Consider the following 26,065-nt stretch of genomic DNA (forward strand, 5'->3'; position numbering starts at 1 on the left):
TTCTATAAAGAGAATACCAAGAGTAGGGCTAAGTTTTGCTGGCTTGGGAATGCATCAGGAAGGGGGAGAGTATTGCTGACTCCGCAGACAAATGCTGGGGCTGTGCACAACGGGGCTGCAGTGCTGTTCAACGTGAGCCTGGCACATGTTAATTCAGTCATATATTTTCAGATGCTGGAAAGACACCCTGATTTAGTGTGCTGCGTGGATCTATGCAGAGTTGTGAGTGTAAAATGCAGTGTCCAGAGCCTGATTCCATCACCTCGTGGTTGAACTGAAGCCGGGAGATGAAGAAGCCATTAGTTACATATCAAGAACTTCCAGCCAAAAAATTACTTATGGTTTCAATTGAAGGAGAAGAAGTTGTAGAGAGTTTAGGTATGGATGTCAGAAACACAGCAGTTAACAGCAGAGATGTATGAGAGATTGGGAGGTGATAACTTAGATAAATTGGTGTCTCATCCATATTAAGGAGACAGCTCATCCTCAGTTGCTGCCGGATGACATGAACAGTGGAGCGTATATGGATACTAAAATACATTGGTCTTAAAGTTAAATCCCCAAGAACCATCAGAAATAAGTCTCAGAGGCCAAAGTGAGATTTGATGCACACTGCAAAAATATGCAGTCTGTCAGAGCATCTTGCTCTCTCCATATAACTTCCACCATTTGTGGGACAATTATAGGGAAAACAATACTGTGATCTGTAAAGCAGTTCCTGGAGTGGTTTTATTCACTAACTCAATGCTATGCATAATCATTGCCAGCAACATCTCCAGAGGTGTGTGCATAATAGAGAGACATCAAGTCAATGAGTCAAAACATCAGAAAATAAAATTCAGATGAACCTCACATTCAAAAATTATATTATCTGTCATTTAACACTGTCTGAAGACCTTCTTATTGAAATAATTCATCTAAACCAAAAGCTACCCCAGGCAGTAATACCATGTTGTGCTGCTGTGTTTAGGAGATACCAGGAACTGGGGTTTTCTTGAGCTGGCTGCCAAAGAAGGGGAGCTGGGGTTATAAGAGCTGTGGGGTCTTCAAGCTGAAGCATCCAAATGACTCCTAGAGGGGAAACAGAGGGCACTGGGAGGGTCTGCTCCTCTCCTGTACCCATGTCAAAGCTTGCTGACGTGAGGAGTGGCCCCCCAGCACCACTCATTTCCTTTGCTGTGTAGATGTGTACAATAATTTTCCTTTCAACAGCCAAATTTGCCTCTAAAAGAGAGTTTGTATCCAAATGCAAACTTAATTTGCCCTCTCTGACATTACACTTCACTGGATTAGATCCTTCATGCCTCCTGTTCCGAAAACACCCATCGAGATAAGAAGTTATCCTTTTTGAAAAGCAGCCTTGGAAGACCTTTAACTCCCCTAACTAAATTCTTATCGTGCTATTTTCCCAAAGCACCATGTACAGCATTGTCTCTGCACTGCAGCTTGAAAGGAACAATTCCCTGCAGATGCAGGCGCCCGCAGCCAGGAATATCTGCTCCGGGATGCTTTGGCAGGGATATCACAGCATGGGCCATAAGGCAAGGATGGATACATGTATATAGAAAATGGATATGTCCGTGTATAAGCTCACAGGTGCAGGAGGGAAGCGCCAGTGCCGGATAATGAGTCCGAGCTGCTCCAGGGTGTGAGAATGAGCAATGAGCATCTCTGCTGGAAGCAAAATCAGGAACTTGGGTGAGCTTTGCTACTTAGACAACAAATCACTGGGTGTGCTCGAGGGTTCATTTTTCATTGGGAAACACCAGTGAAACGAGTACTTTGCTGCTTATCTCTTTATTGCTTATCAGTGCTTCTTTGCCCTTCATTTCTTGGAAAAGGCATGGTGCTTAAACGGGTTGAAGGGTGGATGCTGTGACAGAACTAAGCCACCTCTTTAATCCCAGAGGCTTCATCAAGGGTTCATTTTGCTCTCTGGGAAAACCTCTCACTTCCCACATCCCTTGCCTCCCTCTCTCCGCCATCCGTCTGGGTTGCTTCGTCTGTATCTGAAGTCATGCTTGCCATCCTTTGAAGAGGTAGTCTCCTTTAAAAAATCAATAGTTAACATTGTCTTTAAATAGTCTGACATTTACCTTTACTGCAGTTTTCATTTCTTTCTGGGATTGCTCAGACATTAGTATTACCCATGTACAGTCCTTATTTCTCTGCCTGTAGCCGTGGACCAGGAGCTTTGCAGGGATGGCAATCCTGGTGGGGTAGCTCCCAGCCACAAAAAAGGAGACTTTTGCAAGATAATTGAGAGGACTGGAGCTTGCTAATACAAGCCTCTTTAATTTATGGAAGACATCAACTGAGAATAATTACAAGCAAAAGGGTATCGTAAATCCCTGAAGAAAATACATGCTGAATGCAGTTTTCCCAACAAGCAAATTTGAATGCTAGCCCAAAGGTCAAAATAAAAGACTGTGAGCTTTAACCTCCTGAGCCATCCACCTTTCCTATGGCTCTTGTCAGGAGTTTGTCTGGGGGTTCATTTAGAGAGCTGCCTGTTCAGAGCAGGGCCATTTGCAATCTGGGAAAGTTAAGCAAATTAGCAGAATTATTAGGTAAGAGGCAATTCTCCACAGCCTGCAAAGCAACCGCTTGTTAAATTAGCTCACACGGGAGAATTGCACTGATCGAATGATGGTTGCAGTGTTTGCAGAGGGAAGGCTGTGCAGGCATTTCCTTTGAAATCATGCTGCTGTACTAAAGCTCCAGCTCTATTCTCCAGCTAAAGAATAAAAAAGGAGAGTTTGTGCACATTCCCTAGGCAGGCTCCCTGCACAAATATACTGGAAGATGTCTTTGTCTTTTAAACACATTTCTTCTACCCAGTTCCTTCTGCAACAACAATAATAATATAAAAAAACTAATAAAAAAGAAAAACCCAACCCCCTCAAACTATCTACTTCTAAAAATAGGGAGGGTTACAGGAGAACTGATGCCACCAGACCCCTGGAAGCAGGTGGCTCAATGCTCTCAGTCCCCTCTGGGACTTGCAAGGACACCTGGGGTTTTGCAGCCTTGCTGTCCTGGGAAGACTGTGGGAATGTGGTTTTCAGCAGCAAAAGCAGAGTCCCCCAAGGAGACAAGGAGAGGATGTCTCACCCATGGTTTCTGATCTGTCAGTCTCATTTTTATATACTCTTTGGTTATTGATTTGGTAGTTTTATGCCTTATATAGTGCACTTAGTACAGGAAAAAATGGATTCACCAAGTAAATGTGCTTTATTAGCAGGTCTCTGATGGAAAATTATGTCAGTTTTCCATTTAAAAGATGCATCAGATTAATTCACTCATGAATCAATCTGTCTATGCTTGAAAATCTACTCACACCCCACATTAAATCGTCTGGTGTGACACTGCAGGCTGGAGATCACAATGGAATTTTTTAAATGATGAAAAGGTATTATTGTGAAGTTTTTAGCACTTCCAAGGCAGCTGGGAATGAAATGCTCATCCCCAAAATTAAGTGAGGATGTTACACCAGGCTTAGCTCCAGCTTCCCTCTCAGGAGATGAAGATACATCAGTTAAAGTCATTTGGTGTTTTTCTCTTTTTTTTCTTTCTTTCTTTTCCTGCTTCTTTCTGTGACTGACGGATGTCCCAGCTCAAAGGGTTGTCCCAGGTTTTGTCCTTCACAGGCTTTTTTTGGCTCACAGGGCCATGATCCTCGCCATGGAAAGATGGATTGTGCCTGTACTTTCCAGGTGATCCACAAAAGGGGGACAGAAATTAATTCCTTTCCCTGTGCTGAGTAGAGGCTCAGGATCATTCATTATTTGTTCCTGAGTGAGTGCTGCACAGAGCCACCTCTTACTCCTGGCAGGATATCAGCTCATGCCTGGACACTGGAATATTTGGGAAACAGTTTCAAATCTCTCCCTCTCTCACTCTTCCCCCACTCCTGTCCCTCTGTGCAGGAGAAAGCAGAAATCATCTGTCAGGCATTGCACAAAATGATTTATAAGATGGGAGGGCAGAAGGAGCTGGAGGCAGATTTTATCAGAGATGCTAAGAGATGTGAAGTAACTGTCCCATGTGGAATTGGGAAAGAAGCCCTTGGTGTTGAGTTTCTTCAAGAGAAAGACTGGCCATGCTGTGCCCCTATCACTCTCTTACTCAGCCCCTTGTAGCCCCCCTGTAGCAGATGCTGCTTCTGCTCAGTCCCAGCTCTGTGGTGCAGTCCCACCTTTCCGCCCCAGGGCTGCATGAAGCATCTCAGTGCTTATTTCTGGTGTTGTAGAATAAAAGACAAGTGCTTAGAGCCAGCTGAGATCCCTGGGTGCACATGGGTATCACAAGCATAAGGCAAGAGCAGTTGAACATTAAAATAGGGAATCTCTCTTGGAATCATTCAGGTTGGAAAAGACCCCTAAGATCATCAAGTCCAACCATTAAATATCCAATATCCAATATCCATATCCGATCCAGACAGGCCAATTGCATAATATCATTTACATGGAGCATCAACAAGCTGTTTTCTGTTGTCCCTCTGCTTGCTGAATACCCCACAATGAGGGATTTTGTTCCTTGTGAGGGAAAGGAGGACGTATCCACACCCCAGGCTGGGTGCTACTACAGCTCAGCACTGCTGCAGGAGCTGAGGTAATGCATGAAGCCGCCAGGCTGCTACGCCCGGCCACGCGCCTGCTGTCTGGCCACGTCAGACACAAAGGGAAGGACGTCTGCTCCAACCTCAGCCAAAAAAGGGCACGTGGACATGGTTCATCTCCTGGCTGCAAACAGCCCAGGCCGTGCAGGCAGTCACCGTCGTTCAGCTCAGTGGGAAGGGCGGTGAAGGAGCAGCCCGCGCGTAGGAGCTGAGGGATCCTTCCTCTGCTCTCGCTTGGGTGTGCAGGAGATCCCACCATCCAAGCCTTTCTTCCTTTGGAAAACATGTGCAGCACATCCAGCTGTTTGTGTTTCATCCAAACCAATGTCCTACGGCTATGATACGCGTGATTATGGCAGTCATTTTTAATTAGGGGTTGTGTCAATGTATTGACATTTTTATCGCTGATGGGGGAAGTAGAGGATATTTTCCTGCAGGTGAACTGCTCTCTTCGTGGTTCTCTGTCCCTCCAGCTGCACTGCTTGCTTATTGAAAAATGCAATGTTATTAAGCCCATTCTCTGTGCAAATTAATTAAGCAACTTGCACAACACCAAAAACAAGGAATGGAGAATTCAAATTCCCTCCATCCTATGGCAAGATTTATAATCTTATCCTGAGTGCAATATTTATCATTAACAAAAGCCCTAGCAGGATATGAGAAACAGTGTGATGAAGAGAATGCATTCAATGTCTTGCTGGGAAGTCGAGTTAGACAGGAATGGCTCAAGCCACTCATTGCCCGCAGTGATAAACACCCTGCAGAAGATATTGTTCACCCAGAAAGAAAAGGGAAGGCAGATCATTACATTTATTGGTCATAGCTTTTCAAGAGTCAATAAAGACCTACTGGAAAAGACATGGTTAGCAGCAGGAATATATATTTTTTTGTCTATCTCAGAAATACCTTTGGCTCAACAACTTTATATAACACCAATAGAAGATCTGACTTCTGCCTGATATGTCAGGATAAATCTTCCTCCTAGATGATGGTCCTGGTGTAGATGGTGCTCACATTGTACAGTTTTTAATGTCTTTAACCATCTTTAGCTTTGTATCCTGATAGCCCCTTCAGGCTATATGTCAATGCCATCTGGGAGGAAAGGAAGAGACTTCTGCTCACTCGCCGCTGTAACGCAGATCTCTTGACTAAAATTGTGCTTCCATCACTTGACAAACTGTCAGCACAGAACAATTATCTGCCTGTTGGCTTGCTTGTCCTTTCTTTTCTCCCCTCTCAGAAATAAATAAATAAATAAATAAAAGAAAAACAGGTGAAGAAAAGGATGCGCAGAAAAAAATTCCATGGGCAGAATCCAGCTGATCTGATCACAGCACCTGAGACACTTAAAGATGTAACAAAGGCAGAAGTGGGTCCCCTCTTTGCCACTTCTTTTGCCACTTCCTCTTCCTATCCTTGACTGGCGAATGCTCTCAGGTCTTTGGGACAGAGAATGTGCCTGGTTTTGTCTGTCTTAAGTCCTGTACAAATACGGATATTAGAGTATTAGTGTATTTAGGCTGATGTGTTCAGCAGCTCTAGATTATGAATTGCTCCTCAAAATAACGTTTGCATTCACCGACAAAGGTCCTTATTACAGAAGAGGGTCAAGCAAAAAGGATTATTCTTGCTAATTATTCGCTGTTATTTAATATTTGCACAAAAGCTTTGCAGGACTGAGTCCTCAGGATTGCCTTGTTTGAGAAGCTAATAGGGTTTCCAGGAAACCAGCAGTGTCTGGTGAGCCATCAGAGCAGCCTCTTAGAGGATATGGGGAACAATTAGATTTGATGTAGTTAAGGATGTTTGGCTAAAGGTTTCTAATGACTTAGCCAGGACCTGATCCTGGGATTTTCAAAGTCAGTTGTAAGACTTCCTCTCTTCCTGTGCTTTATGGGAAATCGACTGCAGCACATCCAATTTTCAGACCATGGACAGGTTCAGGATCCGGGCACCTCCCGGCTGCAAAGGGCAGATATCAGCGAGCTCCAAATCCTGCTGTTGCGGCAGGAAGGATTTGGGAGAGCAGGGCTGAAACAAAAATTGTTGAGAAGGATATTTACAATGTTTTGGCCCATGCCTTACTTTTGTTCCTACACATTATCAGTCCCTGGAGAGCTCCCCTGAAGTCTACCTGCTGCCTTCTTCTTAGGCCTGATATTTCCTTGACTAGACCATAATTGGCTGTATTGTTATAGAAATTCCATGCTAAGTGAACTGAATTTCTCATTCCATAAAGACATAATTAGGCAATAAAAACACAGCCAGAAATCTTCAAGCATGGGTGCCTGAAGGTGGGATCCACATTTAGGCATTTAAATGAATGGCCCAACTTTTGGGATCCCTGTATATTCATATGTCCTCTTGCTTCCAGAGAAGTGGAAGCTTCCCTGCAATTCAAGGTGGCTTTGGGGGCACCAAACTTCTTTAAGGAAAGAAAATTTTAACTTACATTCCCTAGTTCTGTTCAAGTTGCAATGCCGCCAGCTTCCCCATTTGACATTTTTTAGTAACTTAATTATCATTGCCAAAGAAGAATGTTAATAATGGTGTTGTTTACATTGGATGCAGCCCTGGGGAACAAGAGAAAATAACCCAGATTGTGGGAGCAGGTGGGAGGAGCATGGTATTTTGGAAACCCAGGCCACAACCTGCTGGAAGCATCTGTTTCTACTCAACCTTTTCCTCTGGAGTCCCGACATCATTCACAGCCCAGACTACCAGCAATTAGGGACTTGTGCTGAGGATTTCCCTTCCCTTGTGCTTTCATCCCAAGGATGTTCAGGAATTTCAGGACTGGCAGTGGCAGCGTTGAGGTGGTTTGTGTGGACAGTGGTTTCTGCCTCAGCAGATGCCTTTGCTTGATTCTTCTGAGATGGGAGTTAGGAACTGGGATTGAGTAGTGCACAGAAACCAGCATGGGTAACTACAAAGCAACCAGGACAGATCATGTGTCAAGAGGTGACTCGGGGTTACAGAAGTGGTGGCCACTTGGCTGTTTTGCCAAGGGCAGAGCTGTGCTGTGAGGCTTCAACTGGAAAGCAACGAGCACCCGAACTACCCATGGCTACAGACTGGCTCCACGCTAATACAGGGCTTTGTTGGAGCTGCTCCTTCTCCTCTGTTTGCAGGCAAAAACGTCAACAAATGCATTTTGCATTCACTCAAGTCTTTTATCAGGCCAGGTCAAAGCCCTTTTGGGTGCATCATTGGGTGCTTAGAAAGATGATGCAATTGTGAAGATAAATAAATAAATTTGATTAATTAATTAAAATACAATCTGTAATTTCTTTTACGTGTTCCAAAAAAAATCAGTTGGTGGCAAGAAGGAAAATGTGCTTGATCTGACTGAAGTATATGGGGAAAAAAAACACATGTAGACTTCAGTAGGATATCAACATGGATGTTTAGGCACTGTTAAAGTGCAGAAAAATGAGCCAGCAGGATCAAGTAAGCACTATTTTCCTTTTAGCTGAGGAAAGGCAGTCCTGCAGTAACATTGCTCCTCATGTCTTTGCCTTTTAAATACCCAGTGATATAAATATTAGATGCATGTTAAGCCTCAGATCCATCAAACGACTCCTTATCTTGAAGCACATGAATACTTTTGGCCCTAGTAAGAACACTTAAACGGTACCTAAAGGACCAGGGATGTGAAATGAAGTAAACCTAATTTCTAGCCTGTGAAAAGAGACAAATCTCTGCACACCCTCATGCCAGGGGTTAACTTGGGCCAGGTGTTGCTAAGAAGTAAAGACATGAAAAATCTCCCATCAGACTTTTGCATCCAAATGGCTCATTAAGGCTGCAATATTCATAGCTGGTGAGAGTCCTATAGATTTACGATGGCTAGGAAAGGATGACGCCCAGCTTACTTTCCCACCAATCATTATTACACGGGAAAGTGAGCGATTTTCTTTAACTCCATTAGCATAACATTAGTGCTTATAAGGACCAGACTGGGGTAGGGACTTTACAAGTCGTTTAGGTCAACAAAGTGAAACAGGGAACTCTTTTTTTAGGAGCACAGCTTTTATCTCATTAACAAAGAAACATTTGTTGGCTAGTGGATATTTGCAGTTTGGGGCAGTGAGGAAGCAGTTGTTATTCCCAACTCCTTCCCAGCTCTGGTAGCCCTGTAACAGCACATTTCTTCACTAGAGCTACTGAAGGAGCATCTCGGCGCGTAGTACAAAACACAAGGAGGGAACTTCAGATCAAAACCTTTATTCTTCCTTGCAGCAGATGAAACACTGAGGCACGGGGCTCCGGGGTGGGCATGAGCAAACACATATGAAAATGCACAGCATTTGCAGTGGGGATACACTGGGTTACAGCTGAGATCAATGCAGGAGGGTGATAGGAATTATCAATCTTGAGTGGTCTCCGTTAGGCAGAATTGACTGGCAACCACATAATGACTCAGGCTCAGCCCACCAGTTTAGAGCCCGAGTGATAGATCTGTAGATGCCAATCATCATCATTTCCTTATCAGCAGTGTTCAAATGGCCATTTGTCTTCTGCCTGAGCCGCCCTGGTCAGGTCCAAGTGTTTCATCCTCCAAGGTGCGTCTGAGAGATCAATGCACAGCTACAGCTGGTTGAAGGGGACCAAATCCATTGAACAGTTGATTTGGTTCCATTTTACCAGCTTTAGCAAAGCATTTGGCCTCATGGGCTGTGGCAGCAGAGAAGAGAATTCCTCAGGGTCCTTTCTTTCCCAGCTGCCTGGACCTCTTCTGAACTTGCTGCCTGATGCCGCACTGGTTCAAATGGCTTCACTTTCAGGCAGTCAGGATTTATTTAAGCTTCTTAGAGGCTACGGCTGAAGAGCGGGTCTGAATTAAAGAGGCAGGTTGAACAGCAGTGGAATAGTCTGCAGCAGTAACCATCAGCCTGAAGCATTTTTAAACTTGATATTTGGCTCTGGCTGTTTTGAGAGCCACGTTGCTATTACAGTGTGACATAAGTAAAGGCTATTGTTTTCATCCAGGTGCTTTAATTATCACCTCCTGCCTCCTTTCCTTTCAGCGTTTTATGGTGTGCTGTCCTCCTCCATGCCCTGTGTTTCGGTATCTGAAGTGACACCTAACACTCAGCAGCAGAGTTGTCGTCTGCTACAACCAGCCCAGCCCACAGCCAAGGAACTCAGGCTGCAGAACTCTTCTCCCCTCAGGGCTCTCCTTGAAAAATGGGAGGGAAAAGGTTGGAACACCTGAAATGTTTTTTTGGAGGTTAGCAAGCTTTGCTTCCCTACTGTGAAGCCTCCTGTGTTTTCTCATCTGGCATTAAAATCAGCATTTTCAGGAGGCTTAAGACCTGCTCAAGCAATGGTTGTATTTGCCATCACCAGAAACCAACAGGAAAGTGGTGGAAAGGAAACAAAAGGGAGGAATGAATGGGGGGGAATAAAAAAAAAAAAGCTTTTCTTTCTTGCACTCTCATAATCTGGCAATTTGTCCCCAAAGGGGGAAAGCAAGTCCCTGCTACACCACTGCTGTCCAAGTCACTCCTGTGATGGTTCACATCTCAGCACTGGGGTGTTGATTTCTCCTGGAGAGCCCTGCAGCATGAACACCCCACTGCTAAAAATAACCCGGTAAATCAAATTTAAAAATCACAGCAGCTCTGATCATTTCTGCAGTGGGAGCCAATAAAGTCAGGCCTTTCCTTCTTAACCCGGAGCCACGCGCAGATATTGCACATTGCCATGTGCATAACCTATTTAAAGAATTTATATGCGTCATAAGGCAAAGGTGACTTTTCCCCCCTCTCCCTCGCAGCCCACCATGCTGCAAGATGATACCAGGGAAAAGCACCTGTGCTTGGAACCTCTGCACACAGAAATATTGCAAGTGGGCCAGCATTTTATCTCCCGAAGAATTACAGGCTTCGCATTGTCACGGTAAGCACTGCAGATCACTTAACTGCCCAAACCCGTTACTCTAAGCTGCCTATAAATAAATGGAGAGAGAGATGGAGAGAGAAAGGGAGAGAGAATAGTTTTTTTAAAAGAGCTCTATAATTAATTTAATCAAGTTATCTCGAGGTATCTTTTCAAGAGACAATCAAGACAAGAAACTAAATGGAAACTTAGACAGTGAAGGCCTGGAAGTATCAAATTCATCCTTTGGTAACTTACTGGAGGCAAAGGAAAGTAATTATTTACTGGTGATTGGGTACAGGTGGAATTGCCATTAGCCACCAAGGCTGTACAGAGCTAAACCCTGATGGGCACATGGATTTTGGGACAGAGTGCATCAAACTGCCTGAGCATCACCACCTCAAACACAGTCCACTCCCCAGGCATGTCTGCACTGTCCCAGCCCTCTTGATTTGGGGTCAGTCCTTTAAAAGGAGGACTGTGGGAGAGAGATGTGGGGTTACACTGAGCATCTTCTGCTGGGGACCAGAGCTGTTCCCACTCCCCCCTGCTTTGCTTCAGGGAGTGCCTTGGAACATATTTGAAATCAATGTGAGTCGGCATGGATGTTCTATAACATTTTGTTTAAATTCTCTGCAGTGAGTTATGGGTAAGGTTTTCCTTTTTAGAAAATTAGGTTTTCTCTTCTAGATGCCATTAATCAAAACTAATGCTGTCTCTCTGGTGGTGAGGCTTTCCCAGCAGCTGAGAAAGAGCAGCCCACATTATAAAGCTGGAGAGGGCTGCAACCTACGGGGACTTGTAGCCTGCCAGCAGGGAGGGCCCAGGTCTCTGCCAGGCTGGGCTCTGGGGCTGTACCAGCCACTCTAACAAGATGGATTACAGATGTGGTCAGAGGTCTGAGCTGTGCTGAAGCCCCTGATCTCTCCAGTGAGGCAATGCTCATTTCCAAATGAGCAGATTCAACAGGCAGGATCTGGCAGCAGAGTTTGCCAATCCTGACGGCCAGGCAGGGATCGGTGGTGCTCTCCCCTCCTGCCTGTGCCAATGCTGCAAGTGCAGCCTGCAACAGCACCCCAAACCAGGCCCAAAACCTCAACCTCCAGCACAGTCAGATTTGTGTCCAAAGCAAAGTCAGGTCTAATCTGCTTCTCATTAAATTGGGTCTTGCATTGGAAAGGTATGGAAGGAGCAGGTGCTGGTGCCTCCCTGCACATCACCCTGCTCCTGCCCCTGCCATCCCGAGCTGGGCACAGCCTACAGGAGCTGTGGGATGGCACTGGAGAGCCATGGGCAGCTGAGTGAGAGCCAGGGGCTAGAGGTGAATCAAAGCCCAAATAGCAGAACAAACACACACCTGGCTTTTCCCTCTCTGGTGTGCTGCCTGTGCCTGCCTGCAGGCTGTGCTGCCCATGATTATATCCAGGAAAATGGGCAAAAGCCCCCAGTGCTGTGGCAAGAAGGACCAGTAGTACCCAACACGAGAATCTCCTCTATTGCAGATCTTTCCACTTCAGCCTCAATATTCTAATAAAGACGTGTTACAGACAGCACAGAAAAGCCGAAGAATTTATCAGCATTTGTCGATATTCCTAATGAAGCAGAAGATTCAACATGCAATAGAATTAGCCTACAACGAACCCTTGCATGGGGCCCATCCTTCTGAGTCCAGAAATCTCCTGCCTATTCCAGTCCAATACACTTTTGAGAAATGAGGAGCCCTCCAATCCATTATCATTATAAGCTAAAAGGCCAAATGAGACAAAGTACTGTTGCTCTTCATCTGAATAAACAAATCATTTTTAGATCAAATGCATGAACAATTTATCATTCTAAAATCCAATCAAAAGGAAAAAACAACAATACAGAACATTGATTTCCTACAGCTTTATCTTAATGAAGTGCACATTCCCTTTGTAATTAGCTTTGGAAGTTTTTTTTTCCCCCTTTCCCAAAGCTAATGTGTTATTTGATTTCCATCCAAACATTACTAAATTGGAGGAAATTTCCTCAAAATGAAGTGGCTTTTGATAATACAGGAAAATGTCTACTCTCTCACATTGCTATTTTTTCCCCCAAACAGCCATACTTATACTGCAGATGATTCAACTTTATTGCATGGTGTCTTTGCAAGGATGTTTAAATCAATGCCACAGTTGCAGGATTCTGCCCAATGTGCCATTTGTAAACCAGAAAATACAAGCTCGCTGCTTTTATCCTTTTCCTTACAGACATCAAATATTAATTGAACTGATATTATTACAGGGAAAAAGTAGACTGTGTTTTATTAACATTTCTAAAATTAAAGATGTTCAACCCAAAAAGTAGACTCCAGACAAGGCTCAAGAGCCTTCTGCTTGGATTTTATTTGACTTAATTAAAAAGCATTCAGTTCCTTTGTGCACTAAAGCAGTTGCTGACATTGCAGTAGCCACTCAGTCTTTCAAACCCAAACTATTACCTGAACTTAATAAAGTGTCTATTTAATTTATACACCCTCATGAACTCACCTGTCTCCAACAAACAGAACGTGGTTCTTGCTAATGAGCAGCAAAGGCAGCAACTTGACAGCAAACTCACCAGCACCCTGGGGTAACTCAACTGCCCCAAAATATTGTTTCCATCTCCTTTAATCTGCCTTCTCCACCACAATTGCTGTTATCCAATATCCCTGAGCCAGCGATCCCCATGCATTGCTGGAAATGCTCTTTGCCAGGCCACCTCTCCCTTCCTCCCCTAAATCTCTCCTTTAAATCTTCTCTTCTTTAAATGGTGCTGACCAGAGGACTGTTGCTTTCACCCTACTTCAATGAGTACTTGCTGAAATGAAATGGCTAATTTGATAGTCTGGTTTTATTTGGGTGTATTGCCAAGGTACCTGGCAATTCCTGTGACAGGGAATAACATCCCAAACCTTATCACCTTATCACTTATCATAAGTTATCACCTTATTCTTTGGTTATACAGAGCATCTTAAGTGACCTTATCTCTGTCTTAACCCAAATTTTGGTCCTAGGCCTCCTGTAAAAATAGCAGTCAGGGATGGACCTGCTCCGTTCCGACAATGCAGATGCAGAGCATCATTACCTGGAGGGAGCTGGCTCTGTGTGGGATCAAGATGGTCCCTCCAAAGCTCTTTTCCCGAAGCACAAGGCTCTGAGCAGGTCTCTGGGAGCTGCACCTCCTGAAACTGGCTGTGGAAATAGTTGTGGAGTTGGATTTTTTTGTTTTGTTACTCACACTTTCGAAAGAGAACAAAGCCTAATACAGTTTGTGCATTTTATGGACCTAACAATTAAACAGGTTTTAAAACATGTGCTGACTGCATAATCCCATACAGGGGAGTGCACTCAGCGTTTTTCAACTGCAACTGATACAAGATACCACTTAATAGTACAAAACACCAGCAGTCCCGTTAAAATCAATAGAAAATTAGATTCTATGAAAGTGCAATATGTGTCCAATTAGTTATAATTGGAGCAAATGGTGATGCAGATAAACTCCTGGAGGCAGAGGGATTTGTCCGGAACGCTCCCCGCCGGCCGCGGGCACGGCGCAGGATGGGCCCTGGCGGGCTGTGCCATGCCCTGGGCAGGAGGGACGAGCCTCCTCATACAGGAATGTTAACTCTTGTCTAATTATGGAGCTGCTCCGAGCTGGCAGGATGGCTCTGGTGCACCACTGTGCCTGGTGAAAAACGATCGGCTGTCACACGGAAACCTCCCTGTTGGATTTGACAAATTATGCCAGCAAACCTGTTTGAGAACTAAAAAATCCTTGGACACGGTGACAGGCAGAGAAAGATGCTGTGTTATTTATTTATTTGCCCAGCAGACTTTAAGAATTGTGGCTTAGTCCCCCAGTGCTCACTTTTCCCCCCTGCCTGACTGTTGTTATATCAGTTTAAACTCCTTCCCACCAATTATTTCTCAGGCTTCTTTCAACTCCGAAAAACTCAGCTGCACGGAAAAATGGGAACTAGGTTATGCAATTCTAACGCTTTATTTTTAACATCTTTGGTGCAACATATTGCCCTCCTCTTTGTTTCATCTTATGACTAAAGAAAAAGAGAGAAGATCCCCTATTGCAGCGGCGCAAAGGGACATCCCCAACCAAACATTACTCCAACCCCTTCCTGCCCTCACACTGGATGAAAGCACATCACTTGCAATACAACAATTATTAATTTGCAGCAAATTTTTCAATATACATAGTTATCAACTAACAGTTATTTCACCAAAAAGTATTGGTTCAGAGCTAAGCAGCAATAACTTTCTCCAGGGTTCATATTTTCTTATTTTAAATTAGTTATTCAAATTATTAAAGACTTCTGGGCACAGAGAGAAACAAAAACCCTCATGTTTACCCAGACCTGAAACCTTTTTTGCATTACTGGACACAGTTACTTACACTGTTAAAAGAACTGTCTCTCAAGAAAGGGAAAAAAAAAGAAGTGGCAGCTTTTATTTGTTACGCTGACTCAGCCAAATGGTGGAACAAGAAACATTAAGCCCCAATCCATAACTTTTGTGGCCGCTCAAAGGACGTATTCTTCCTCGACACTGATAAAAGTTTAATATGTAGTTGCCCAGGTTTTTAATAAACTTGTCAACAAAAGAGCAAGGCAAATTGATGGGGACCTTCCCAGGAATAAATTCAGTTTCAAATAGGCCAAATGAGCGTGGAGGACAGGGAGGGGATGGTGCATGGGCGACTTTTGCTGGGCTTTGCAAAAATGGCACAATAGATTTCAGCGGGTGCATCTTATTGTCTCGAAGACAAGGCTTTCGGACAAAGCTGGCTTAATTTAAAGAAGCCAAAGTGGTGCAGCACAGCCCTGACACCGTGAGGGACAGAAGGGGCAAAGCCTGGACATAAACACCCATCTCACCCTGCAGTCACATTCCAGTCCCCATCCCACTGCAGACCTGCTCAGGGACAAGCTGCAGTGTTGCTCCACGATTTTATCCCCAGTCTCCCACTGCACACATTTCAGGACAACCTGCAGGTATCACCTGCACAACCACCTCCTCTGTCTGGCCAAACCTTTCCCGCTCCCTGCTCCATCTTTTCTCTTCAAATACTCTGAGCTTAATTCAAGCACAACACAGTTTTCCTCTGCTCTTTCAGAAGCTGTTTCACTTTCCTGCAGTCCTCACTTTCAGGGACCTTACATCCCCATGGCCACGGGCTCCAGGCACTGCCCACCTCCTGTCAGGTTGGGAGTGAAATGACCGCATGAGATTCATTACTTTCTGCTAGCTTCAATCAAGTTGGTGTCTTAAATTATTAAGACTTGGGGGTTTTTTGTTAATTTGTTTACCCGAGGTAAACACAAATATTAAATCAGAGCTTCCAATAGTCTCGATGCCAGGAAATTAACAAGCAAATTAACCCGCAGCCTCCCAGAAGGGAATACCAGTCTTTTCATCTCAGCAGCTCTTTGTGACACTTTGCTTCCCGTGCCACCATCTCTCTCCTGACACCTTCCTTTGCTTGCACCAAACAGCTTGAAAAGCCAAAAGCCAAGTCCTGTCTCCAATGCCAGGTCACAGCTCAGATTGGAAGCGCTGTCCCGGCCATTGCGGTGAACTTTATTCTCAATTGCTCTTAGGTCACTGGATTCCTGCTCCTGTGGCTTTATCCGACTCCCCAAATGCCAGGGTGGACTTGCCTATGTAAGGTCTTTGCAGGGATGGCTCCTGTCCTTACAGCTGCTGGGTGACTTCTGCGGTTGGTGGTCACGAGTCCCACGCCTCCTGGCTGCCCAGATGCCACCTAATCCTGTCCCCCCAGAAGGGCAGCTGAGAATGAGCACTATTTATAGCAGTTGTTCCCCAGTTCCCCCAGGCTCATCAGTCTGCCCAGGGCTTTTTTAGATAGCGGCACAGGTCCCAGCACAGGCCATATCTGGGCATGGTGAGGCATTTACAGGCACGGCTCTGTGCTTCAGGAGAAAAAAAGGAAAAGGAAAAAAAAGGAAAACCCTGCATCTGTTGGAGATGTCAGTCGCCTGCTTCCCTTGAGCCTCCTGAGCACCACCAGCAACTGTTCCAACTGCTAAAACCTTTGACTATCAAATCCTGCTTTAGTCAAGACATATCTGTGTCTGAAAGCCTTCCCCTTGCACACAAGGGGGTCATCCACCAGTGCTGCTCCTCCGTACAGACCGCTCTGGAAAAATACAGACTAACCCAGGGATGCTTGCTGGTGCTGCTTACACAGTGCAGGCAAAAACACCTCAAGAGCATCACGGGGTGCTGCAGTGCTCAGGAGACAGCAGCCCACAGGGACACTGCTCCGTCTGTAGGTGCCCATCAAGGTGCTCAGGGCTGGGCACATACGGCTGGTTAAGCCTGGCATAGCCCGACATCGGCAGAGTCACCCAGCAGCGCAGGATCACGGTCACGCTGGTGACCAGCAAGCATGGGGTGGTGCCCACGGTGCTGGGGGATCCCACAGACCCCATCATCCCTCATCCTACTGGGATACCTCCCAGGCATCCATGGCTCCGTGGGCTCACAGTTGAGGTCCAGCCTCCACACCTGACACCTTGCACCTGTTCCAAGGTGTGGGGAGCACAGATGAGCCTCAGCGTGACAGCACGATGGCAGAGGGGCACAGTCCAGGTAGGCAGTGCCATCTCGCCACATACACACCGGGCAGAACTCTGCAAGCCAATGCCAACCAAACGAGAACAATCTTAGCCTCACGTCATTGCCTTCACTCACCTTGGCCACCTCCTCCTTCAGCCTCACAGGGCAAACACAGTTTCAACAACTCCTCAGCAAGAACTTACTTTGCCTTGGAGGGAAACTGAGGCAGGTGAGCTACACAACTTGTTTGCAGCCCCAGAGAGCCAGCAGGGGAGTCCATGCTCCCTCTTGGCTCCCATTCTTGGAGCACTGGGCTGCTCTCAGCGTGACCCCCCACATCCCAGTGGGAAGGCAGCTCTCAGCATCGCTGCCCGCTTGGCTGAGGTCAAGAGCAACTTCAGCATCAAGCGGCAAACGTTTAACCCAGCATCTTCTCTGGGAGGCAGCCACCAGTGCGGCACTGAAATCAGCCCTGGGCTTTCCAGGGAGGGATCCGAGCTGAGGAACAAGGATATTTCTCTTGCTAGGAACACACCACCCCCTCGCCCACAGTCACTGCTAAGTGCAAGATGTGGTGAAAGTCTTTAAAAATAGATATATTCCCAAGCAATTCATGCCGCTTGCATCTGGCAGGGCAAACCTAGCATGGAAGCTCTTTCTTACTGACTAAAAAGGATTGTTAGCAGCTCGAGGCTCGTGCAACCTAGACTCTCTCTTCCTCTCTTCAGGGCCTTCTCTTGTTCTTGGCCTAAACCAGTCCTGGGAAACACAAGGGAAGCCCTGCCCAGCTAGGCTGGTGTCAAAGGCAGGGAAAGATACTGCAGTGCAGTGCTGATCTCTTCTGCAATCGGACGTGCAGACTAGCCCGAGTGCTGAGTCAGCACAATTTCTTTTTTGATTGGTTGATCTGAGTAACATATTTTCAATGTATGCTAAAGGGGCAGCAATTAATACCTTTTCCCCCTTTCCCCACTTTCCCAAACTGCTTCGAATCGAATGCACAAATCTCACCCCCAAAGTCACACTCTGGTCCTAAATATTCTGAGGCTCTTTCATTTTTAATTTAGGGCATTAAAAAAAAAAATTTGCAATCTAAGCGATGCTCACTTTGATCGACTTGTGCTGCTGCAGCTAAAATATCTGTCCTGCAGGTCAATCTAATCATGCTTAATAGCAGTTTATTCTTCAATGCAACATTTTTCACGTTGGGTCGACAGTTTTAAATGAGATTGCTGATGCACCCCTTTACTAATGCTTTTACCAGGGCCAGCACATCCCTTGAAATACTTGTGCAATAAAATGCTTTATTGCTCTTGATGAATGCACTATTAAACTTGAATTGCAAACATGCCCCCCCTTTTTTAAAAAATAAAAAAATATAGAGGGTGCTAGAATTTATGGGACCACCTGTCTCCCAACATTAAGTAATAGTAACAACTGTAATAATGGATCATCAATGTAACAAACACTCAGAAGTACAGAAAAAAGAAAAACCCGCCAGGGAAAACCGCATGGCACAAATTTGTCCCTGTGCTCTCATGTGCACGTGCGAAATATCCATCTTGTACCTGCCGGTAGTTCCGCTTACATGCGGGGAATTCATCTCCAGAACGGCTGGATTTTGTGAGGCATAGAATAGAAAAATTTAACTAATTTGGTCCACTGGATTTATGGCTTTTACAATTCTCAGAGCTCCTGTTTCTGTGCCTGGTGCTGCACAGTCCTCGGCTGGCAGGATGGATGGGCGCACCTGAGCATCCCAGCGCTGCAGGTCCAGCACGGGTGCTCCTCGTGTCACACCCACCACAGCACTCAAGGCCAGGAGACGCTCACCAGTTTATAAAAAGTTTAAGAGAAGTGGTTTTAATTTAGCTGTAAAAGAGAGCGGGCCCAGTGCAATGTAACAGCCGAGGGTTTAATCCGAAGAGGTGTAAATGGGTTGAAGAGCAGAAGAACGGCGCAAAGTGGTTGGCAAAGGCCTGTGGCCATCACCTGCTTCCATTGGTGTCAACAGCAAGGCTGCCATGGCTCTTGGGGGCCCACATCCACCCCATTTCATTTTTAACATCATCCAAGCCCAGGCGACACCATCCATGGCAAAGCCTCCCCTGCCACCTCCGCTGCCACGCTGCGAGACAGCGCTCAGAATTATACCTTTGAAAATATTTACATAAAAAATAAATCTGAGCACTTAGCGACTTCCTAAAGTTAGCAATTCCATGTGATTAACAAGCGTATTAATTCAGAGAGGCGGGGGGAAGGAGATAAAAATTGCATTACAAATGCAGGTATATGCTGTAAATCAAACCATGAACACCTTTGCAAGAGCAACGTGCAGTGGCACAGGGGTTTTTGTATAACGTGTGCTGAGAAGGGGAAGAAAACAGAGAAGGAGGGAAGAGAAAAGAAAATAATAATAATAAAAAAAAGAAAATATAAAAAAGAAGACAGGAAAAAAGGAAAAAAAGAAAGAAAAAGAAAAGGAACAAAGGAAGGAGAAGGGAAATGAGAAGGAGTGGGACAAAGGGTCAGCAAAGAAAGGAGGGGAATTTCATATATAAATTATATATTAGATATAATGTTGTGTGATATTCAGAATGGTGAGAGTTGTCCTCATTTTTCATCCAGAGACTCAAGGTAACATTGCTGATTTACAAAGGAGCAGAACTGCAGTCCTGCATGGTACCAGGTGCCTTCTGCCTGGGTTCAGCTCCCAGCATCCACCAGTCTTGTATTTAAGTCTGACCCCAAAATGGGGCTGGACACTCACAGGACTGATCCTTGTGGGGTCATGGGGGCCAAGGATTGTCCCCAGGCAGGGTGGCTGCTGGTGGGGCTGAGCCCAGGGGATGCTGCATCCCTGCAGCCGGGTCCTGAGGGACTGCGCTGCTGCCAGCCAGCAACACCCCAGCTTTTCAGGGCCCAGCACAGCCAGAGAATCAGAAAAAGCCAACAGGATAATGTGCAAACCATCCATCCTCCAACGCAAACCCAGCCTTCCCAAAGCCACCTGGCAAAAAAAACAAAGGCTCCTCCTCTGCTGGGAAGGGGCTCAGCACTGCTCATGCCTCCATCAGCCATGGTATTTAATTTAAACAAAAATAACAACAACAAGAAGCACCACAATAAACCCCACAAATCCTACAGGTAGGAAATCTCCCATAGCCCAACCTGCCTTTCCTCATCCACCACTCACGAGCACCTGCTTGCAGTTCAATCCCCCTTGGTGTACGTGGAACAAGTGATGGTGGTGCTCACCATGAACAGAGACAGATAAAGGCTCCCCAAAATCCCAACTCAGAACCTCACCTGTTCCTCATGCCGGGGGGAGGATGCTGCCATGGTAAAGACTTGATTAACCTCTGCATGACATGTCCTGGCACCACACCAACCAAACGATGAGGAGCCCGTGAGCAAGACCAAGACGGGGTTGTGATTGCAGGGAAATCACTCAAAAGCAAAGTGCTGCCCTCAGCGGCCCCACAGAGATGGAAACCAAAGTTTGGGAAACTGGGGAGCGGCTTTTTTGAGGAGTTCAGCTTTTCACATCATTGCAACTTCACAGAAACATGAGGAAATTTGGGGCTGGAAGCTTTAAACCCTCAGATGTGACTCCCGCCTAGGTAGAACATTAAACGTGTCTTTAAACCAAATTCCTTTTATCTTGCCACGTTATTGTAGGATCCTGGAAAAATAGCTAACTATTTTACATTGGAAAATGTTACAAAGGAAAAGGCTTCCAGAATTAAAGGGTCTAACTTTCTTATTTTCCTTTGGGAAAATAAGACCCCTATATTCAGGGCACTCCTCTGGCTTTAGCTATGATCCACTGACTCGATGGCTCACACACTGACAGGGAAGGTCTCCTTCTCACCAGTTCTAAACACAAAAAGTTTTAATGCGGGAAAGATTCAAAAAGAGGAATCTGCAAACAAATTTAAAGCTAAAACACACCCAAGTCACAACTGTTGTCTCCTTTTCCTCTCTCTTCTTCTCCCCCCACCCTCCATCTCCTTTTGTTATTCCTAGATTCAAAGATCAGCCAGCTCTGTTTGCTATCCAACCTTATTTTGGGGGTAAAAAGGGTCGGTGGGGAAGCAGGAAAAGGGAGCGATTGGCCTGCATCCCTGTTAAAACCCAGGAGCGGACAGCCAGCTTTCCTCTGGCATCGCCTTTCAAAGCCCATGCCGCAGTCAGCATATTGAATATTTAATGTCCTGATGAGCATTTCCACCTGCTGACACAGGCAAAGTGACAGAACAATACACGCGCTGGAACAAGATCATCAATTGACTCCCCAGTCAGTCTGCCGGGTCAGGCAGTTAAAAAAAAATAATAATATAAAATAATCTGTCTGTCTTTCTCCCCCGCCTTGCCCGGGGTCACACATTGCTCCTCTGAGAAGGATTCCCACCTGAAATACATACTTCTTTACATTCCATAGCTTGCCAGGTTCATATGGGCATATAAAGAAGTATGTCTCTCAAGCAGGTAGTTTCAATATGCGCATTTATATGGTCACAGGAGGAAAAATAACGCTGATTTACAATTTACATCCTGAGAGTGAGTTACGGCTCAGTTCAAACCAGCAGACTTTCCTCCTGCCCAGCCCATGTGCAGACAGACACACAGCCCAGCTCCCGATCCTCCCCGGTAATGCTGGGCTGAGCCCTCGGCAGGTGATGGATTTTGGGTCCTGGGAAGGGGAACTGCATCATTCGCTGGACACAAAGCAGCAGAGGTCCAGTGGCTGCCCTGGCAGGGGCTCTTTGAAACCTAAACGGCACAGAGTAAAAGCCAGCCTCCCACTCCACCTAAAAAGTAGGTGTTTCATTCTAAATCATAAACTTCTAGCATTTAAAAAAGACCAAAATGTGGTTTAGAGGAAAGCCTTTGCTGTATACGCACACAGGTTTCATTTCAGACAAAGCCATGTGGGAGAAAGTTAAATATGTATCAATTCCCAATTGCCTCCATCCTACAATTTGGAAACAAAAAGCCAATTTGTTTTCAGAAAGCCAAGAATCGAATGGCCAGCTACTGATTTACAAACCACGACCGGGAAGGGCTGCTCCATTCGCCAGAGTAAGAGAACTCATCAGCCCCAGACACGCGATTGCTTTATCAGTAAGTAGAGATTAAAGCATAGAAAGAAGAAAGCATCTTACCTAGTGAATCCAATCATTTTTCCTCTGCTGGTCACTGGGAGAGAGACACTACCCCGCAGACAAGCAACCCCCAAAAGATAGCACATGCCTTTTGGTGCGTTCAGGGCATTAAAAATAAAAAAAAATAATGAAAAATTGCTTCTAATAACTCATCCGGTTGAGCTCCACGCCAGCTAAGGGGCTTTGGGAAGACCTGCAGACATAAAAGGCAGCCAAAGCGAGGTGCTGGGAGCTCGGGCCAAAGCCTTGCCGAGTTCTCCCCGCAGCCCTGCGCGCCCTGGCCGGCGCCGCGCCGTGCCCCGTGAGGCTCGGTCCGCACGCATCCCTGTCCCTGCCCCTGCCTCTGCCCCTCTCCCTCGCCTCCCTCGCAGCCGTGCTGAGCTTTAAAGCTCCCTGAACAATGTGGGCCGAGTGGCAGGGCTGCGCTGGCCGGCCGGGCTGAATGGGAGACTATAATGGGCAGGATTTAGGCAGGAGCGCGGCGGAGGTCACGGCGGGCGCTGCCTGCTCGCTCAGCAGGGCGGGCACGGTGCCTCCTCACCTGCGCCCGCCGCGGACAGCCATCGATACCAATTTACAGGCAAATGTGCAATGGCTGCCTCCGTGTTAATGAATTTTACCGTTCCTCACAGTCTTCTAATGAACCCTTTAAAGAGGGTTTAAGTAAACTTAGCAAGTGGCAAACTAAGCACTTTGGAATACCTAATTGCATCGATGCTTCTCGCTGCTTTTTAAAATATCACTGCCAGCTGGGGAGCAAATATTTCCCTGCGCCCCATCGACTTCCAGCATCACTGGAAAGCAAAGGCCGCATGGAGCCCGGGTGTAAACCCGCTGTGCTCAGCCCCAGCCCCCAAAATCGCTTCACACCCCTCACACGCCTCGCTCCTGGCTCTGTGCAGCTTCCCTCTCATTGCCTCAGCTTGTTGGCCCTTTTAACCATCATTATTTGTCTCATTTGAAGGCAAATTTCAACCTTTGGTTTGGATTAAAGGGAAAAGAGATGGAGCTGTGGCCCTGGTGTAATGCATGACTGCAGTGAAATTAAAGCAAAGGGAGAGCTGAAAAGTGTGAGGGAAAGTCTGAGTGATTCAGATTAAAAAAAAACAACAACCAAACAAACAACAAAAAGTGTAAGTGGTGGGGTGTTGCACAGCCAAGCACTCCATGGTATTGAATTTCCTTCAGACTGACAGCAGTAGGACAGCTACTAGACTTCTTGGGCTGTTAAACATCTGCGCCTTGTACCCACTTTGATTTCCTCAAATGCATTTGACATGGTCTGTCCTAAACAGTCTCCAAATTCTGCAGACCAGTGGGACAGCAGCTGCCAGCCACCTAAAGCGAGCCCTGTGTAAGAGCTCTTAAAAAATGACCTTTTAAATCCTTACTAGAATGGAAGACAATGACACAACCACAGCAGCAGAGTTCATGGTGGCGATTTAAATTTGCTTTGAGGATCTGGGTGGAATCTTATGCTTTACAGGGTTGTGCCTTTTGGTGGAGGAGCAGACAAATGGCCATGATGGTGCCTTTAATGTAACATCAGAGGCACCCTGTGGATCCCATCCTCCAGCTACCACCAGGAGCAGAGTGATGGTGGATGAACATCAGCCACTATCCTCAACCCACTTGGTCTCGCTGAGCTCCTACGCTTGCTCTTGGCAGAAAAACATGCGCAATAAAACTGTGGCTGTTCTGGAGAGAAAAACGGATGGAGACCTGGATCATGCAGAGGCCAAGGGGCAAATAAAAGGGGAGGGAAGAGCCTGAGGTATTGCCTGAGGGTGAAAGGGGAAGAAGCGGGGTGAGAGGGACGGAAAGCAACATGCTGTATATTATCTCCCAGCTCTGCCCCAGGCTCAAGGTGCTGCTCAGGTCCAAGTGGCTAAGTCAAACTGAAGCTGTGCAGCACAAACCTTTGGGGACTTTGAAGTCAGCCCCTGTGCAGAGCTGGGCACTGGAGAAGTGAGACGCCAGCGGGGCCGAGGTGGAGGCAGGCACTTGTCCCAGCACAGCCCATGGCAGAGAGACTGGGCTCAGACCTTGGGAGCCACAGACACAACCATCTGCTCGAGAGGAACCCAGCAATTAAACTGACAGCACAAATCACAGATTTCTGCCTATACAATTACACAGTGCACACTCCCTCCGGCACAGGCACACATATACCTGTATCCACACTCCCCACACAGCCTGGAGATGGGCTGTGTCTGGGTGATACATTACACCTGCTTGGATATAGCATTTATATACCTGTGCATAAAGATGCTTATAAAATATCCATATGCATGCTATAAAACATACCTAAATCTGCCTGAGTGTGTGTGCATCACAGTATCCACCTCACCAAACTGGTGCCTGTATATTCATGTGATAGGTACCACCACTATCATATAAAATATAATGACCACAGTCAACTCTGAGTTGCAGAAGCAATAACAGTCAATTGATGCTACACTTCATGTAACCTGAATTCCAAACCTTTGCAGGGAAACCTAACTTCTCCTTCTCCCCATATTCCCTTTCATATCGTCCACAAACCATGCGCCTGTAATTAATACTCATTTCTCAGCATTTTAAGAGTTAATCACCACAGCATTGAGATCATTGCAAGTTAGGCTAAGTTTAACCACATTTCACCCTTTTGCTCTGCCTGATATCAGCTCATAGCACTAGTTTGTTGCAAATAAATAAATAAAGCCCCAATCCCCCCAGGTGTCATTAGCCAGCCTGTGTCTGAATTAGGCATTTAAAGGCCGGTTTAACCTTGCAGAACGGTTGCATGTCAAAGTTCTAACATTTCAGTTCAGATTATTCTAGTGCACTGCTTGCTCTGCAGTTTGTTAGTTTTTGTTGTTTTTTTGTTTTTTTGTTTTTTTCTAAAATGCGGAGTATGCCACGGCAGAACAAAAAAAAAAGAGGGGGGGGTGAGGTTTCCTAAGCGATCCACAGATTAAACACACATCCAGCACATCCCCACACAGACACACACACACACACATACATTTGTCGGATGCAGAAGCCCACATTTAAGTCCCCGGGTAAGTTGGATGGGCACTCAGTCCTGCATTGGCCAGGAAAAGTGTTTAAACCAAGCTGAGCTGGTAGCGGTTAAAGGCAAGACAGAGAGCAGAAGAGAGGGGAAAAAAAAAAAAAAAAAAAAAAGAAGACATACCAGTTAGGAGCTTCTGTTGCAGCAGAGGACTCACCAGAGCACTAGCTGAAAGCTGAATCAGCTTTCGAGAGTTAGGGATGCATAGAGGAGGGTCATGGAATCACAAGGTAATAATGCGCTTCATGCTGCAGCCGTCAGCCTTCTCCTTATAGCCAATCTCTAATGCAGGAAGGGAACAGAGAGCAGGCCCAGGGATGGGATTAGTCCTCACTTGGAGAGAAAAAAAAAAAAAAAAATTAAAAAAAAAAAAATCCACCAGGCAAACCCTCCCCTCCCACCCACCCTTACCTCGCCCCCGCCGCCCAGCACCGCCACAACTCCATCCCTCGGTGGCCGCGGCTGCAGCGCATCGCAGCGCGGTGCCGCGGGGTGCGGGGAGGCAGCGCGGTGCCGCGGGGGCTGCGCGGGGCGGGCGGGGAGCGCGCTCGGGCAGCGCCGCGGCCAGCCGGGGGTTAAGGAGCAGCCACCGTGCCCGCCCGGATTGCAGCACACCTTGATGCGAGAGGCTGCGCCGGCACAAGTGCCTGCGCCCCCCCTCCCTTCCCTCCTCCTCCTCTTCCTTGCCACCCCCCCCCCCCCCCGTCTCCCGGGGGTCAGCCCGGGCTGGGGGTCAGGCTGC

The 26,065-nt window shown here is 46.3% G+C and overlaps 1 long non-coding RNA gene across 4 annotated transcripts; it reads right to left on the minus strand.

Annotated features, from left to right (window-relative positions):
- Window positions 1–26,065, minus strand: LOC106628276 (uncharacterized). Of its 4 annotated transcripts, none has more exons than XR_001331593.2 (4): window positions 25,735–25,844; window positions 25,447–25,656; window positions 24,188–24,337; window positions 1–2,047 (listed from the first exon to the last, which is right to left on the minus strand). It is a non-coding gene; the product is annotated as an uncharacterized LOC106628276 (long non-coding RNA). The 4 variants fall into 4 exon arrangements; XR_015774184.1 differs by lacking the exon at window positions 1–2,047 and adding an exon at window positions 23,697–23,966; XR_015774185.1 differs by lacking the exons at window positions 24,188–24,337; window positions 25,735–25,844 and adding an exon at window positions 25,939–26,065.

Source organism: Pseudopodoces humilis, chromosome 19 (genome assembly GCF_049639895.1).
Source record: "Pseudopodoces humilis isolate 2021_Gansu_Grassland_sample_001 chromosome 19, ASM4963989v1, whole genome shotgun sequence".
Classification (NCBI taxonomy): Eukaryota; Metazoa; Chordata; class Aves; order Passeriformes; family Paridae; genus Pseudopodoces; species Pseudopodoces humilis.